The 17,485-nt window shown below is 35.5% G+C and overlaps 1 protein-coding gene across 1 annotated transcript in view; it reads right to left on the reverse strand.

The window, feature by feature from the left end:
• The window catches only part of LOC109538054, a 151,220-nt gene that overhangs the window by 61,388 nt on the left and 72,347 nt on the right, over window positions 1-17,485 (reverse strand). The gene's annotated exons all lie outside the window — the stretch shown is intronic.

Consider the following 17,485-nt stretch of genomic DNA (forward strand, 5'->3'; position numbering starts at 1 on the left):
GTTCCTTATTCGGAAAATATTACATAAAATACTATATACAGTTATATTAACAAAAGCAAAAAAATGCAAAGTAGTATAAAATAAAATTTTAGAAAAAATTTAACAATAAATTAATTTGATTAGCGTTCACTCATTGCAGTCAAATTGACTTGATTAATATATAGGTTGCTGCCAATGAATTTGCGTAAAACCGTATGCCAAAAATCAGCAAGACCATAGGAATTATACTGAAACATTGGATTAATGATATTGTAGTATGCTTCGCGTACAGGCAAAAATGTAATTATAAAGTAGCTGCATGAAAAATTGTATAAGTACACAGACCATGGATCTAGTAAAAATTAATGCAAATTATTTCAGGTAAAAGATGCTCAGTTGCAATGACAATCAATTTCCTTTTCCATTATCAGTAAAACATAAAACAGTATAAAAAGTATGGACACTGTTCATTTAAAAGTTGGTACATGCTCTAATTTATGCGTTTATAGAAATCGATTTTTTTTTACTTTCCAGACATAAATAGATTTGGACATCAGAACCAAAACTGGCTCTTAACAGAACTTTTACGAATTAGCATCTACATATTTTTAATTTTGATCATATGAACCTTGACCATATAAACTTAAGCAACTTAGGCCAAACCTAATTAAAACAAGATTTTTTAAAATTAAATATAAGGCATGATTTGGATGCTATTCTAATAAAGGTAATTTTTAAAGTTAGTTGGAAAAAATTCTCATATAAAAACATACAAATGGCCCCAGGATAGATGTATGGGTAGGACTATCTATTAATATCTTTGATAAAAGCAAATGTTAAGCTTGAAAAATTATTTTAAATTATTCTGCGCAAATTTACTCTTTCATTTCTTCTTCTCATTTCCGTTCATCTCAACTTCTTCCTCCATAAAACATTTAGTTCACTTCCTTGTTCAAGCTAAGATCAAAGATCTAAACATTGTTATAATCAATGAAAACTGATGTTGTGAAGTGCGGTTGTCAGGTGAAGTTAAGCAGTTATGTGGCAAAAGTCACGCTTTGGAGTGCAGTCTTTGGGTTACTTGTAATTGGAAGGAAATTTTAAAACCCTAAATGCTGCTCAACTGATTAGTTTCGTCCGTAGTTGATCGAATTTATAGTTCCATCCGTAAACAAATAATGTTTTCTCTCTGCCTTCTAATTTCATATGTTCCTTAGATAGTTACTTAATGTTAATCAGAAAAACGTGATTTGCAACTGCCAATCAAAACTACGTTTGCCAAATTTCTGCTTTAGTTGCTTGCAATATCTCATTGTTGTGGCAGATTAATTTTTTCACCATTTTTTCTTTACTTTATGCGCACTGCTCGACAACACCACCAGGCGAACAACCGCCAGTGATCTGAGGTGTTTCCCCGAATATATAAAACAGTTTGTTCATTCTACCTCCTGTCACATCTATCCTGAGACGCATTGTATAACAATTCGAGCATACAGTAGTGTCCGCTTGCCCTGCTCAAGTGAGGCAATCGATCCTCTTAGTGCAGATCTATTAATCCATAAAACAGTTGTTTGCTATTTCCATCGAAAATCTTAAAGCTGCCGGATATTGTAGAATTTAACAACTACGCAACAACATACCCTGTTAGATGGTCTAAATGACAAAATAGCTGTGAACTTAAATTACAAAGAAAAATATTTGGGAGGCTGTCCGATTGCGCCCATTTGGCCAATCGATCCAAGCGCTCCAAGCTGACCTAGCTGTGGTATCGGATGGCCCATCCAAGAAGTGGCAAAGGCTGAAACTACACCTCCACAGCTTTTCATGTGTGAATCCACGGATGTTTTTGTGACAAATCCCTTTCCGCAACAAGCACACACGTATGGCCTCTCGCCGCTATGGGTTCTCTCGTGAATCTTTAAAGGAGTTCGTTGCGTAAATCCTCTGCCACAGTATTTGCAAATGTGAGGTTTCTCTCCAGTGTGCACTCTAACATGCTCTATAAGTTGATCTTTTTTGGTAAAAGCCTTTCCGCAAACTTGGCAGGCAAACGGTTTGTAGCCTGTGTGAATGCGTCGGTGAAACTTTAATTTCTCCCTACTGGATAGTCGCTTTCCGCATATGTCACAAAGAACTGATAAATCGATGCCTTCGTCATTGTGCTTGCTTAGTTTGTGACGTCTCAGCCCAGACGCCGAAGCATAGTGTTTATTGCAGATCTTGCAATCAAATTTAACCAATGGGCTGCCGGTAAGGATTTCGTAGTGTTGGGAGCGGCGATGCGCGGCCAGAAATCTAGAAAACATGAAATGCTTTCCGCAAATTTCGCACTGGAATGGTTTTTCTCCTGTATGAAAATACTTGTGTTCAATGGCATGGGTACTGACTGTAAAGGCCTTCTGGCAGACCTCACATTTGTACTTTGTAGTTCCTTCGTGGGCTCTCACGTGCATTTCAATGTGGTACTTGGACACATTTTTGTAAGGGCACAAATGACACGCAAACTTGTTGTCTTCACTATGTCGAATCGTATGCAACGCAAACGCTACATTATTTTTGTACGTCGAACTGCAAATTTCACACTCGATAGGCTCATCCAGTTCAATCGGTGGAGGATGGTTCCGAATTCTTTTCGACTTCGCTTTCTCCAGCTTTACTCGCTTCTTCTTGCCAGTTAGGACTTTCTTAGTTCCAACTTTGACTATCCTGGTTTTAATTCCAGATTTTCTTATTTTCATCTTAGGCAACACAAAATCACTAACCTCGTGCTTGATTTCGAGGAATTTGTGTTCATCCAGGAATTCAGTATTGGAGCTAAAAATAATGAATATTAGTATATTATCACTAAGTATTAACATATAATTTATATTTTTTCCTTTTGTGAGTCTGCGTTGAGGGGCAGACATCTAATTGCAGTCCACTTTTTACCTAAAGGTTCAAGAACTGTGACACTAAAAGGATATTTCCTAATTTACTAAACTCATGTGCAACAATGTCAGGTGAGTTTACCAATATGAAATATGTGTTTCATTTTGGTGATTACACATTTTTAAGGTGTTGTCATCCAGTCAATCAATCCTACTAATTTAAAAATCATAAAAAAATTGTTTTTTATAATACTAAAGATACTAGATTTATCTGAACTTTTGTTTGACATTTTTCCTTTTTGACCAGATACTGGTTTGATAATCAAACTGTGATATGACACAAAAAGTGATATTGTGAAATTGGGTTATAAGGTAAAGAAAGTAGCGGATCTGTGTTATGAACTGTGCAGATCTGAATGAGAATTGCATTCGAAAAACGAATTAAATTGCAGGCATTTACGAGTATAGAGTATTTGAAAGTGTACGAAGATTTGAAACATTGCATTATTCTCAGGTGATTGGAGAGACGAATGTACAGTTCCACTGGTTTAGTACTCAGCACATTAGTAGATATGATCAAATACATTGTTGCCCAATATGTGACTGAGGTTTTTGCTTATATCTCACTTACTCGTGAGAACTAATTTTGTAAACTACTTTTTCTGTTCTTGTTAAATACTTCCAAATAGCATCTGCAAAGAAGTAGGCGCTCATTTACTCATATATTTTTATAATTTTTTATTTATCATATGTTAGTCTGGAAATATGTCTGTATGTAAAAAACAAAAATTTTATCTAAGTTTTGTTTCAATTGAAATATTCCTCATTTGCTTAAGTGACTATCAATAAAATACTTCAATGCATTGCAGTGCGAGACCCTTTATAAAACGTTATTGAACGAAAATTTTAAAACGCATTGCCAATATATAAACCATTTCTTTATTTATAACAACATTTTAATATATTATAAAATAATTCAACATCTGCAATTCGGATTAATGACTGAAAACTACATAACTAAGTAAACATACGTTTTAATGGTGGAATTTATGACTTTTACTCATACTGCGGAACTTGCATAGGCACATTTTTACACAAAATTTACCGTTCAAAATTAAACATCAAACATTTCAGTTAATGAATGGTAGTCATTAGTTCAACTTACAAAACCAACAAACTCATCAAACGTAAAAATTAAGAAAAAACGAAAAGTTCAACGAACAAAACACCTAAATAAAACAAGAAACAAAGTCAGAATTCATACATTGCTGAATGAATCCTATGTAACAATGGAGTGGCGGATGTTTAAACCTTATATAAATAAGGTAATTATAATGTTAAATTTCATCATAAGAACAACAAGTTTGCTTGTGTTATAATGACCATTATAATCAAGAGCATATGCCGATTGAACTCTTAGTAACAACAAATATGACAAACAAACAAAAACATATAATGCTTAACAAAATTCAAATCAGAGTGAACAAGAATCAAAGTGAAGTGAGGTAAACCTGTTTCAGTTCCTGACGTTTATGATATTTTTCCGTTTTCGGAAGCTGAACCGTCTACAAAATAGCATATCAAGAATTTGATCTATATGCCGTTAAAATCAAAAACCGAAAAGTTCTTGGAGAAAATATCCATAAAATGCTTATAAATCTGCCACTCACAATTGATTACAGTATATGTTTTAATTTTAAACAAAACTACCTAACGCATATAAAATTAAATGCTGAAATACAGGATGATTCAAAATTGACGTCATTTCTCTGGGGGTGTTGTCTGGCGGTGTTATAGGAGTACAGAAAAACTACCAAAATAAATTAATTGTTATTAAAAACTGAGAAATTTGGAAAAAACCATATCAGAAATACATTTTACAATTTCAAAACAATGCTTAATAGCGCAAAGTTGTAATTCGATCTTCAACTGTTAATATCTTCCAGAAATTTTCGAAAAAAAATTTTCAATATTTTTCTCGTACTCCCCAAGTGAGCCTCCATCACCCCTTAAAAGGAATGACGCCAATTTTGAATCACCCTGTATATAACGGATTATATCCATTTCAAAAAATATCTGTAAGGGCAACAAAGCACAGCGAAACTGTGTAAAACTGAAATTAACCGATGCAACGCCACTTTTTAATGATGAACTTTCATGATGTGAATATTATTGAACCATAAGTGTAAATTTTGAAGTAATAGGAAATCAGATAAATAAGCAAACTTGTAAAGTGGGCTTCAAATTTGGTTTAATTCGATCTACGACTTACTAACTTTATCAACATAACCCGCTCTATGAACCAAGTCATCATCTCTTACGTAGGATCTTTTTCGGGTAAAATCTTGGGGATGTTCGTTAATAAGTTCCAATTTAGGCACGCTGTTATTATCATAATCTCTCCTATCAAACTTCAATTCACTCAAAGAAGCCGCAAACTGGCGTCTTTCCAACAGTTCTTGTAACTGACTGGACAATTGATTCTGTTGATCTGTGATGATATCTTGCTTCATCTCTGGCGGGAACATGTAGTTATGTGACGATTGAACGACGCTAGGCATGACATGTGATGTGAGATGCGCCTCCAAAGCTGCTCTAGATCCGAACATTTTTTTGCAAGTGCTTACAGTGCAGATATGAGAAAGACCTCTATTAGATGCCAGATAATGCGAACCAGCATTGCTGCTGGGAATTTGCAAAGCTGAACAGCTCTTCATATGGGCATCCATAGCACTTTTGGAAACAAACCCTTTGCTACAAAGCCGACATATATATGGCTGTTCTCCTGTATGGGTTCTTTCGTGGATCTTCAGAGGAGATCTTTGAGTGAATGATTTAGCACAGTATTTACAAACAAATGGTTTCTCTCCTGTGTGAACTCGCATATGTTCCTTCAGCCGTTCTTTGTCAGTAAAGGCTTTTCCACACACCTCGCAAGCGAAAGGCTTATAACCTGTATGTATCCTGAGATGAAACTTGAGTTTCTCCTTGCTGGAAATTCTTTTGCCACATGTGTCACATAAAACACTTGTATCAATGCCTTCAGTATTGTGATTTCGCAAGTTATGCCTTTTCAGGCCACTGGAAGATGTGTAGTGCTTATTGCAAATTTTGCAATCATATTTCACCAATGGTGTGCCTGTCATAATCTCCCAATGTTGGGTCCGCCTATGAGAAGCTAAGAACCTGGAATACATAAAGTGTTTTCCGCAAATTTCGCACTGAAATGGCTTTTCACCAGTATGGAAATATTTATGCTCAATTGCATTCGTGCTAACCGTAAACGCTTTATCACATACTTCACATTTGTACTTTGTGGTACCCTCGTGAGCTCGAACATGCATTTCTATGTGATACTTTGATGCATTTTTAAACTCGCACAAGTGGCAACTGTATCTACTATCTTCACTATGATCCAGCGAATGAATAGCAAATGCCACGTTGTTCTTGTAGGTTTGGTTACACAAGTCGCATTCTATGGGCTCATCCAGTTCAATGGCGGGTGGGTGTTTTCCACGTCTTGTTCTTACTTTTTTCACTTTGTTGGACACCTTTTCTCTGTTCTTTGATCCCTTTTTTCGTCCTTTCCTTGACTTCCTGGTTTCGCTCTTAATTGTTGGTTCACCTTTAAGAGCCAGCTCAAACTTTTCCAGCTTGACTTTCACATCGAAATCTGGATCTTTTAATGTTGATTTTCGAAGACTTTGCTTTCTTGTTGTTGACCTACAAATGGTACAATATCAGAATGCGGGTTATGTTTCAATGAAAATAAAGAGTAGTGTTCGATTTATTATTTTGCAGAAAAATTCAATTAAGTATCAACAAATTGCGCCTCAAGCCAAAGAGTCATAATAACATTTTTGTTAATTAAGGATTTTCTCTGGATACCGTACGCTTTGCTTTCCAAAGATCTACTACTTATCCAAAAGATTTAGATATAAAGATATTTTAAAAATTGATGACGTACGCGTTTCTTAAAAACAAATAAAAAACGATGACCATGTTTCTGAACGAATCTCCAAAATACCCGAAACAGCAAATGTAAAATTAAATCTGGAACCAAATGTGGAATGCATTAGTAGGATCAAACACAACAACTAAGTATGTTCATTTATTTGGATCTTACTGATTTTATACAGATAATTACTATTTTTATATAACTAATAATAGCTATAACTAAACAGACAACGAACGGGTACATATAGAATAAAGAATAAAGTTAATATTATCTTAGATCTAAGTTTCAAATTTATGCTAATATCGTCACCAAAAAAAAAGTATTCTTAATTGAAAGTTTGCGTAAAAATTATAGTAACTTGAAACCATTATCCGCTGCAGTACATAATGTATTCCTAATTTAGTGCATGCTTAAAATGCATTACAAAGACAGCCAAATGCATAACTAGCTAGTTGCTTTAAAAGCAAATATTAATTATTTTTCCATTGCTTATGTAATTCATTTTGCATAAAAAGCTATAATTCTATTCCACTTTCTGAAATCTCACTTGGAAGGGAAACCGATAGGGTGACGGTTGATAAATTAAAAGCCAATTTCAAAAACTTTTTAACTAATTTGACATTTCTGATGGCTATTACGACTAAACAATTTTTACCGTTTCAAAAGAACAATTTCTTCACGTTTTGTATTCCGTATTGATAGTGCTCTTATTTTACAATAAAGAACGATTTTTTTATCAAAAGGTAATCAAGAGCTATCACCAAGGGGGTATCCTAAACACACTCTTACTCAAGCTATAAAAGTCAATTTCAATGAGTAAAGAAGCTTGTATTAATTTACTTCAATAGTTAGTAATGTTTTAAATGTGGGTAAAGATATTAGAATTGCTATCGAAACGTCAGAGTAACTTTTCTAAATTAATGTGTAGTAGTTGGAATTTGCTCTTACAGGTTGGACCTAAGTGTGTAATGGGTGATAATTCTTTATTATCTTTTGATAAGGAATTCCTTTTTACAGAGGAAATAAAACAATTTTTTCTTCCACAATCTCGCAGATACACCGATGAAAAAGTAAATAGAACAATTGTGTCATATGTAATTAATTTTTATTTAGAACAATATTTGCTTAATTTCGAGAAAGTAACTTGTGCACAAGTCACTCTTTAAGGTTAGTGAATCTTAACCACTTTTAGCACCTTCAATAAATTAAAACCCGTTTATTTATTGCTACATGCGAAGGACAGAAAACGTATAAAATTTTATAGTAAGTACATTATCTAAAAAAATCATAATTGAAAGTTCCCGAAGTGGAAGAAACCTCATATACCTACGAACCTACTTAAAAAGCAAAATTAAAAACTACTCAAAATCATACTCAGGTTCGAAGGCAGTTCTACTAACAGAACAAGTTTTCATATGAGTATCCATTACTCCTTTAGAAATAAATCCCTTTTGGCAAATCATACACGTGTAAGGCCGTTCGCCTGTGTGTGTTCTTTCATGAATCCTAAGGGGAGATCGTTGAGTGAAGCCTTTTCCGCAAAACTTGCATATATAAGGCTTCTCACCCGTATGCACTCTCTCATGCTCTTTGAGTTGCTCCTTTCGCGAAAAACTTTTTGTGCAAATCTCACACGAAAACGGTTTGTAGCCCGTGTGAATACGACGATGAAACTTTAGTTTTTCTTTGGAGGACAGTCTCTTGCCGCAAATATCGCATAGTACTGAGTTATCCACTCCCGGTGATCCGTGGTGCGTCATATTATGCCGCTTTAGACCTACACAGTAAGCAGTTCTATTAGTATAATAAACAACACTTTTATGGCAGTGCTGAGTTCACAATTGGTTGCTTGCTGGTGTGGATATTTGAAGCTACGGATATAAATTATTACAGCATTTACAACGTTTGGTATAAATAAAGTTGAGTTTACTACGCGGATTAGGAAGGCTTTATTCAGTTTTCCTCAAACAAAGACCATGAAACTACAAGAAATATTAAAAGTAAACTCTTTCCTACTATGAATTAGAAACGAGCATAGAACAATCAGTAGTTAGAACTAATACGTCAATAGACGTTTAGTGGATGTTATATATATTGGATGTGATTGGATATAGTGGATGTAAAGTAATGGAGATCCGATGAGTACCTAAAAGAGGACCTGCAATAGTGTTTTGCCTTCGAACAAACTACAGCTCTCGAAAGTGAAAGAGAAACGACGTAGCAAATAACATTGAGGACAGCAACCAGGCAAATTATGTTAAATCATCCTACAGTCATACTCGTAGATGAAATAGAGTGTGCAACAGCCAATTGACAAAGTGAACGAACTGAACTGAAAATGAACACCAACAACACAAACATGTGTGGTCATAAGCAAAGCGAAGGAATAATTATGCCAACTGCTTATTGAAAATTCTCCAGTAGAACGACAAATGGAGACGAAAAAACGCTTAGCCTTCGAGATGTGGCTCTACAGAATGATCCCTAGAAGATCCTGAACAGATGGAGTCTGGATCGAGTGCGAAGTAGCAGCAAATGCAAACTCAAAATCCATCTACCGAGGAAAATATTTGCAATCCACAGGGTCGACGATATTTTTTTACAAGTGTATTTTTCTAGATATTTTTCTCACAACGGAAAACCGTTCTGCAACAACATATGCGAGTTTTCAAACCTTCAATGTTTGCTTCAAAGTATCCGCCTTTCCCACATAAAAGTTGACAACATTTAGAAATTATCAAAAGCTCTAGGATCTTTATTTGTAATTAATTTTAGAAATCGTACTAACATCATTAAACAAAATAGTTTCAAACGAATATTTTGAGAATCAAACTTGAGCATAAAATATGAGACCGCAAACCATTTCAGTCAAAAAAGACAGAGGAATTGAAAATGATTTCAGAATTAAAAAAAACAGAGTTATTTATATCTACTGAAAACCGAAGCTTCAAACAGCCAGTAGTACAAGAATAAAACCTCTCGTGGACTATACTTACCAGTGGATGAAGTATAATGCTTATTACAAATAGTACAATCATATTTGACCAAGGGACTTCCAGTCACAATTTCCCAATGCTGAGTTCGTCGGTGCGACGTCAAAAACCATGAAAACATGAAGTGTTTTCCACATATTTCACATTGGAACGGTTTTTCACCAGTGTGGAAATATTTGTGCTCAATCGCATGCGTGCTTATGGTAAAAGCTTTGCCACATGTTTCGCATTTGTACTTCGTGGTACCTTCGTGGGCTCTCACGTGCATTTCGATGTGGTACTTGGAGGTGTTTTTGAAATCACACAGATGACAGTAATATTTTTTGTCTTTCGAATGATCGATAGAGTGCAACGCGAAAGCGACGTTGTTCTTGAATGTTAGATTGCAAACATCGCATTCAATTGGTTCATCCAAGTCGACAGGAGCTGGAGGCTTTTCGGCAGGTTTTTCCTTACGCTTCCTCGTTGGTTTCTTATTGTCCAGTAAGCAATCGAGAATATTAGACCGGTCAATATCTGGCTCCTGCTTAATTTTTATTGAAGCAAAATCGGTTTTTGTCCCCAGCAGTGAATCATATAAAATATTGTTTTCTATTTTCAATTCATTGCAAGTGCCGTCAAAAGCATCAAGATGAGGTTTCACATTCACCTGAGGCTCCAGGATTTTGCTCAAAAGGGCGTTGTTGATGCCATTAAACGGGTTCTCAGATGTGCAATTTTCAAAATTGTTGTAATTCAGAAAGGTGTTGGATGAAGACGATTTGGTGCTGTTAGAGGTCGAGCTACTTACTTCCGGTTTGATAGGCGTTATTGATATTCCAGGTCCATAAATTAGATGATTAAGAATTGAAGTATCAAAATACCTAAAAAAGATTCAAATTAGTAAAACTTAGTTCACTGCCTAAATATAGGAAATGACGGTTTCGTATATTAACAGCTAATTAATACTTGCCTTAGAACCTGAATATTAAATCCAGTCAATTTTGTTGAACAACAATTTATTTTAGAGAAATTCTAAATATTTTTTTTTTCAAATCTAAGTTGAAATAAATAATTTCATCATAGATAACAACAATATACATAAGGTAGCTAATAAATAAATATATATCAACATGCAAATATGGATCTAATTTTTAAACTGCACATTCTTCATGGTAGTTATTATTAATTAATTAATACGCCATAACCAATCACTTCTAAGTTTAATAGCTTTAACGAGACTAGTTTATTGTACTGTAAATTTGAGTAAGTGGTTTGAAAAAAATGCGGTTAAGCAAATCTTTCTCTTATTCGTTACAGCCAGAACAGGACCTTAAATGAGCATCCAAAACGCTTTTACTGATGCACCCTTTTCCACAGAACCTGCATATAAACGGCCGTTCTCCACTGTGCACTCTTGAGTGAATTTTTAAGGGACCTCGTTGACTAAAACCTTTATTACAAATGGCACACAAGAAAGGTCTTTCTCCGGTGTGGATTCTCTCGTGCTCTACTAGAAGGCCCTTTTTGCAAAAGCTCTTTCCACAAAAACTACAAGTGTGGGGTTTATACCCTGAATGAGTTCGTTTATGAAATTTCAAAGTTTCGGCACTAGAGAGACTTTTCCCGCAAACATCACATAAAGTTTGTACTTTGGGTTCGTGTTTTCTACTTTGGTGCTTTTTAAGACCTGACTTCGTACCGAATGTCAATTTGCAAAGCAAACATGTGTAATGGTCGTCTTCTTTTGTTACTCCATGATGCAAAAATCTGCAAGGATAATTGTTCTTTACTTCGGGACTAAGTCTATCCAGGCACATTTTGTTGTTCGCCACAAAGCCTACCTGTTGTGTGCATTTAAGAGCCAGGAGAACATGAAATGCTTGCCACACATCTGGCAATTATATGGGAGCTCTCCTGAATGGAAATTCTTATGCTCCTCAGCTTGGATCTTATCGGAAAATACTCCAAAGCAAATGGTACAATGATTCGTTACTGTTCCAGAATCATGGACCCTCATGTGCTTTTCAATGTTCTTCTCCTTTCCAGATTTGTAAGTGCAATAGAGGCAACAATATTTTTCGGTGTGATTTTTGGAATGGAGTGCAAAGTCTAGACTATGTTTCGCTGTATAATCGCAAACTTCGCAAGTAAATCGAATTTTGTGATCACTGTCCATATTGAATTCGACATTTGCAGAGGCGTTGAGGAACATCGAATGAAGTTCCTCAAGCTGCTTTTGCAGGTTTTGGTCTTGGATTAATTTACGGTCGAAAACCCTAGAATACGGTGATGTGAATAAACAGAGCATTAACCAGTGTTTACAGGTAATCAAAGCATTAACACTTATTTTGGATTAGAAAGAAGAAAATAAACAACATAAAATGGGCTTTAATAGTTGATATAAAAAGAACCAATTGGCACTTATGTAGACCCTTCACACAAAGACCTAAAGGAAGCTGTTTTCCTTTATTGAAAAAGTCATCAGCATTTTATGGAAGGTTAAAGCATTTCTAACCATCGATTTGAATATAAGTTTATGTGTTTTCACTTGTTTGCAGGCAAGAATAACTGTATCTGAACTGTTATTTAATAATACAAATATTGACACATTGAAGGAAATGTTACCTGATTTTGCTAAAAGAAACACTAAACGACTAAAAATGAAAGTCCAAAATATAAATGCAGAATTTATTTTAAAAAATTAGCGCAAATTCTCTGTAAATTGCAAATTATCTGTTTTACTTGTTGCTAGCATCAAGATCATTAACAGTTATTAGCACTAAGCACTATGATTGTCTCATAGGACTCGTCATCCAAAGAAGTATTATCAACCGGCGAAAAAACTGCAGTTCTATTAGCACTGATGGAATTTGAATACGTACAGACTTTCTTGTGATTGCTAAGTAAATTAGCGTACTCAAAAGTTTGCGCACAAGCCCAGCACTCGAATTCAGCGACTTTATGGATGGCTTTTTCATGTCGTCTTAGTGCAGTTTTGCTTTTAAAAGCTTTAGGGCATTGGACGCATTGAATGTCTCTCGTTTCAACGTGGACCAATGAATGTTTTTTTAGAGAAACCATGGAAAAGCAGCCTTTTCCGCAACTGGGACATAAATAGGCCTCGTTTAAATGATCAGCTTTTACATGCTCCTCCATGGAAATTTTAGCAACCACCACTTTAGGACAACGTTTGCATCGAAATTTACCATCTAGAAGTTTGTCGTAGTCTTCAGTATGGCAGCTGACTTGATGAGCATTAAGAGCATCGGGAGTAGTGAACTCTTTCCCACAATCTGCACATTCGTAGACGACTTTCACATTTGATTTATGTTCGGAATGTTTTCTCATGTGATTTTTTAAAACCGACAAAGAATGGTATTTAGCACTGCAAATATTGCAGAGATATTCATTATCTTTCGTATGAATGCTGTTGATGTGATCAATAATTGCATGGTGGGATTGCATAAGCTTTTCGCAAAATTTGCACATAAATTTGCCATTATCTAGCCGTTCAAACCGTTCGTTGTGATACTTATTTCTATGGAAATTGTACTTTTCTTCGGAAATATACACGAGTTTGCAGCATTCGTACCGAGGTTTCGGATTTGTATGTATGTTCCTAATGTGAACGCGCAGAACTTTGGAGTCTTTGTAGTTCTTATTGCAAAATTCACATCGATATTCTGGAGGATTTGATAAATGCTCGAGACTATGAAATCGCAATTCAATTTCACTTGCAAATGTTTGCTTGCATTGTGAGCACAGGAAAGTGAAATTTGTCAGTTTCAGTTCAGCGCCCAGAAATTGACCGTTATTAATAATTGTTGCGTTTTCAATGCTTGTATATATGCACCTAAAAAATATTTCTGTGTTAATGATCACAGTTAGTAAACGCATCGTCTAAGAAAATAAAATCGGATTTGAAAGCATCCAAAAGAAAGTTGATATTCATCCTTGGTCAAAAGTAAAAACTATTTTAACAGTCGTTTTTGTGTAATTTGCTACTTGAGGGAATTTTTCATATCTTTAAAACACGTTTCTCCAAGCAGGTAAAAAATGACCTGCGGGCAATAGTTTTTCGTACAATGTTAAACATTGAAAACATTTTCTCAAAAATTAATTACTTACGTTTAGTGTTCACACCTTATGTTTAGTACAACAATAATGGAGAAATAAAAATGACAAATACTGCTACGCTTTTTTATATAACAATTGTATTTCGTAAGAAACAAAATTTAGAAAGGTGAGCAGAACATGATATCCAATGATCTCCAAACCATATGCTCTCCCTGGGCATGTAAAACCAACACAGAGTAAAGTTTTAACACATTTTGCACTGAGGTGTACACACAATAACAGTAAATGCGCAGGAAATTTGGTACTTGAATTTTAGAGCCTGTTTCAAACTACGTGTTTAGCAACACATAAATGTCCGTTACAATAAGTGAAATAAATAAAAAGACAATTAACACAGTAAACCAAGTATATGTACTGTGCCATACTGAGCTTAGCTTAGCTTCGACCAGAAACAGGAACTTGTACACCTTAAAGCAACAGTTTCAAATTGACAAATACCGGGAAAATATTATTTCAAATTGACTCCATGTAGTTTCTTAATGTGCAAATTTAGTAAGCTCCCGCTGACAAACTTGTCATCACACAGGTGGCAATTATAGGGCCTTTCTCCCGTATGGTACCTCATATGAACAGTCAAAGGAGTTCTTTGAGTGAAACATTTTCCGCATATTTGACACACGTATGGTCTTTGACCCGTGTGGGTTCGCATGTGCAACTTCAACGTTGTTCGGAGCCCAAACGACTTACCACACTCCTTACATTCCAGGGGTTTGATCCCTTGATGGATGTACGTGTGATCTCTAAGAGATCGTTTGGAGTTCACTTTTTTACCACACAAATGACAGATGAATCTCTGGCCCCCGTTTTTGTGCATGCGCGAGAAGTGATGCTTCAAGTATTTCTCTTGTAGAAAAGTTTTGTCGCAAATTTTGCAACGGATATTGGAATTTACCCCGTAATCTTTGGCATGTCGGGCCATGTGGCCTAAAAGTTACGTTTCTTTTGAAAAATTATTTCACTTATGTAACTGAATATGACAAACATACCTTGCAAAGCTGCCTTGTCATAACATGGCCTGCCACATATATTGCAAACATGATTGCTTGGACCATGTTTGGAACCCATATGGTTAATATATTCCTGATTGGTAACAAATCCAACTTTGCAACATTTGCATTCGGCCACATACTGCTTGAGATGGCGTTTATTGTGAGTCGTCAGAGACCCTTTCGTTTTGAGCTTGAGCCCGCAGAATTCACATTCGAAACTCTTCGACTTCTCCTCATGCACTCGAATAATATGCCTCTTGATTTGCTTTTCGCTGTCGAAACATTTGTTGCAAGAATCGCAAATAAACGGTTTTTCATCGATATGTTTCTTATCATCGGTAAAAACCTTCTGGCAAATCCTATCTTCCACCAATTTGTTGTTTCCAATTTGCTGTGAATTTTTCTGCAGCCTTGGGGCCCTTGCTTTCAACTGAGCTTGCCTGACGTTTCTTTTGGTAGCTTGTGAGCTGAATTCTCCACGTTTCCTTCTGGGTTTCACTACGTCACATCTGAAAAAAATCGTTATTAGAATGACAACAAATCATCCGAATTTAGCATACTCACCTAAAACAAGGCAAGATTTTTGTATCTACTGTGAAGAAGATACCAACATTTTTTTTTATTAAAGTAATTTTTGTATTTCGTGTTAGTGACATCAGTCCTAGATGTAAGGATTTAAAAAATATTTTTAAGGATTCCACAGTTTTTTTAGAAAATGGTGTTACCACATGGTTACGCTAGGCGCTTATGAGAGCATTTTGGGAAATAAGAAAAAACGTAATTTCACTGCAAATTCATGTTTTATGTGCTATGAAATATAGCGAATATAGCGAAGTTTGAATGTATGTATGAAATGAAAAAATGTAAAATCAAAATAAATTTTACGAGCACTAGAATGTCAAGCTAAGTCTCAGGCAACCTAACGAAAAGTTGATTATCTGCTGAATGAAAAAACAGGTAAAATTTGCGGAATGAAACATTAAATAATTGTCAACAACGTTATTTTTCATGGACAATATGCATACGCTATAAAGCTGAATCGCTGGAGCGTTCAAATATAAATTAATATACTGGGACTACTATTTAAGAATAAAAAATAAGTTGTAAATTCACCTATTTTGGTCCACCTTGTCTCAATTAGGACATTTTACTTATGACGGTAGCAAAAAATGTCCTAATTTATCAGCTGTCCTATAAAATCCGGACAGCTATGTATACGTAAATTTGAAAATGCTGCGCAATACGAAAATTGAAAAAACTAACAAATATTTTCCTTTAATAACATTTATTGAATTAAATAACAGGGCGTATTTGTAACTCTTACATAGAACGGTGTTTACTCCTGATATGGCTGTTCAATTGAGGCTTGGAAATGAAGGCACTGGAACAAATTTCGCAAACATACGGCAGCTCTCCGGTATGGGCACGTAAATGTGCTTTGAGAGGACCTCTTTGAGTGAAACACTTTCCGCACTCCTCACACTTGTGTGGCCGTTCGCCGGTGTGAGTGAGCAAATGTTGCTTTAGGGTAGATTCCAAAACAAATCCCTTGCCACATTGAGGGCATTGCAAGGGCTTCAACCCTTTGTGAATTAGTATGTGCCCCTTTAAGCTACGTAAAGAGTTCACTTCCTTGCCACACAAGTCGCAGATGAATCGTTCGCCACCGTTTTTGTGTTTCCGGACGTAGTGATGGTCGAGACCTCTCTTTTGAGCAAACTTTTTACCGCAGTGTTCACACGAATACTTCGCGTCATGATAACCTTCTTCGTGTGTTCTAAGGTGTGCAGTAAGAGTCGCCTGGTCAACACAAGTCCTTCCACACACAAAGCAAATTAACTTTTCTCGATAAACGTTGTGCTTCTTGTGGTTGTGTGTTTCATACTCTTGTTTAGTTACAAATCCTCTTCCACACTCCTCACATTTAGCAACAAACTGCTTCAAATGTCGATTCATATGGTCGATGAATCCGTGCTTCGTTTTGAACACTTTGGGGCATTGATTGCAATAAAACTTTCTGCTCTGTTCATGAACGGAAATCATGTGATTCTTCACTTCGTGAGCCCGTTTGAACGCTCTATTGCAAATGGGGCAAACAAATGGTCGTTCATCCGTGTGGCAAATCATGTGTTTTTTCAGAAATTTTTGATTTTTGAATCCTTTTCGGCAAAGTGGGCACTGAATGAGGATATCATCGAAGTCTTTTGTATCATATTCTTGCAGGAATACTGACAGAATGTCCGACCTACAAATTACATAGTGCTGAGTAATACACTTCTATAACATCGAAATATATTTGCCTACAAATTTTATAAAATAAATATCCAATATTAGGTAAGGAAACGTAATATTGAATCCAATCACAACAAAATCAAAGCTAAATAATTATTTCAAGGGACAGCTTTAAGTTTTAGACATAAAACTATTCACGATTGTTTTGATACTTAAATGTCACCAAGAATAATTGAAATAATAATACAATTCAAAAAATAAAACGGTAAAATCACACTTACGCCCGGTTGTACAATAGAAGCTGAAACTTGGATTTATTGAACTCAATCTGACCCTGAACTCTGGGCG

Source organism: Dendroctonus ponderosae, unplaced genomic scaffold (genome assembly GCF_020466585.1).
Source record: "Dendroctonus ponderosae isolate FM_Combo_2020 unplaced genomic scaffold, Dpon_F_20191213v2 Dpon_F_20191213_8, whole genome shotgun sequence".
Taxonomy (NCBI): Eukaryota; Metazoa; Arthropoda; class Insecta; order Coleoptera; family Curculionidae; genus Dendroctonus; species Dendroctonus ponderosae.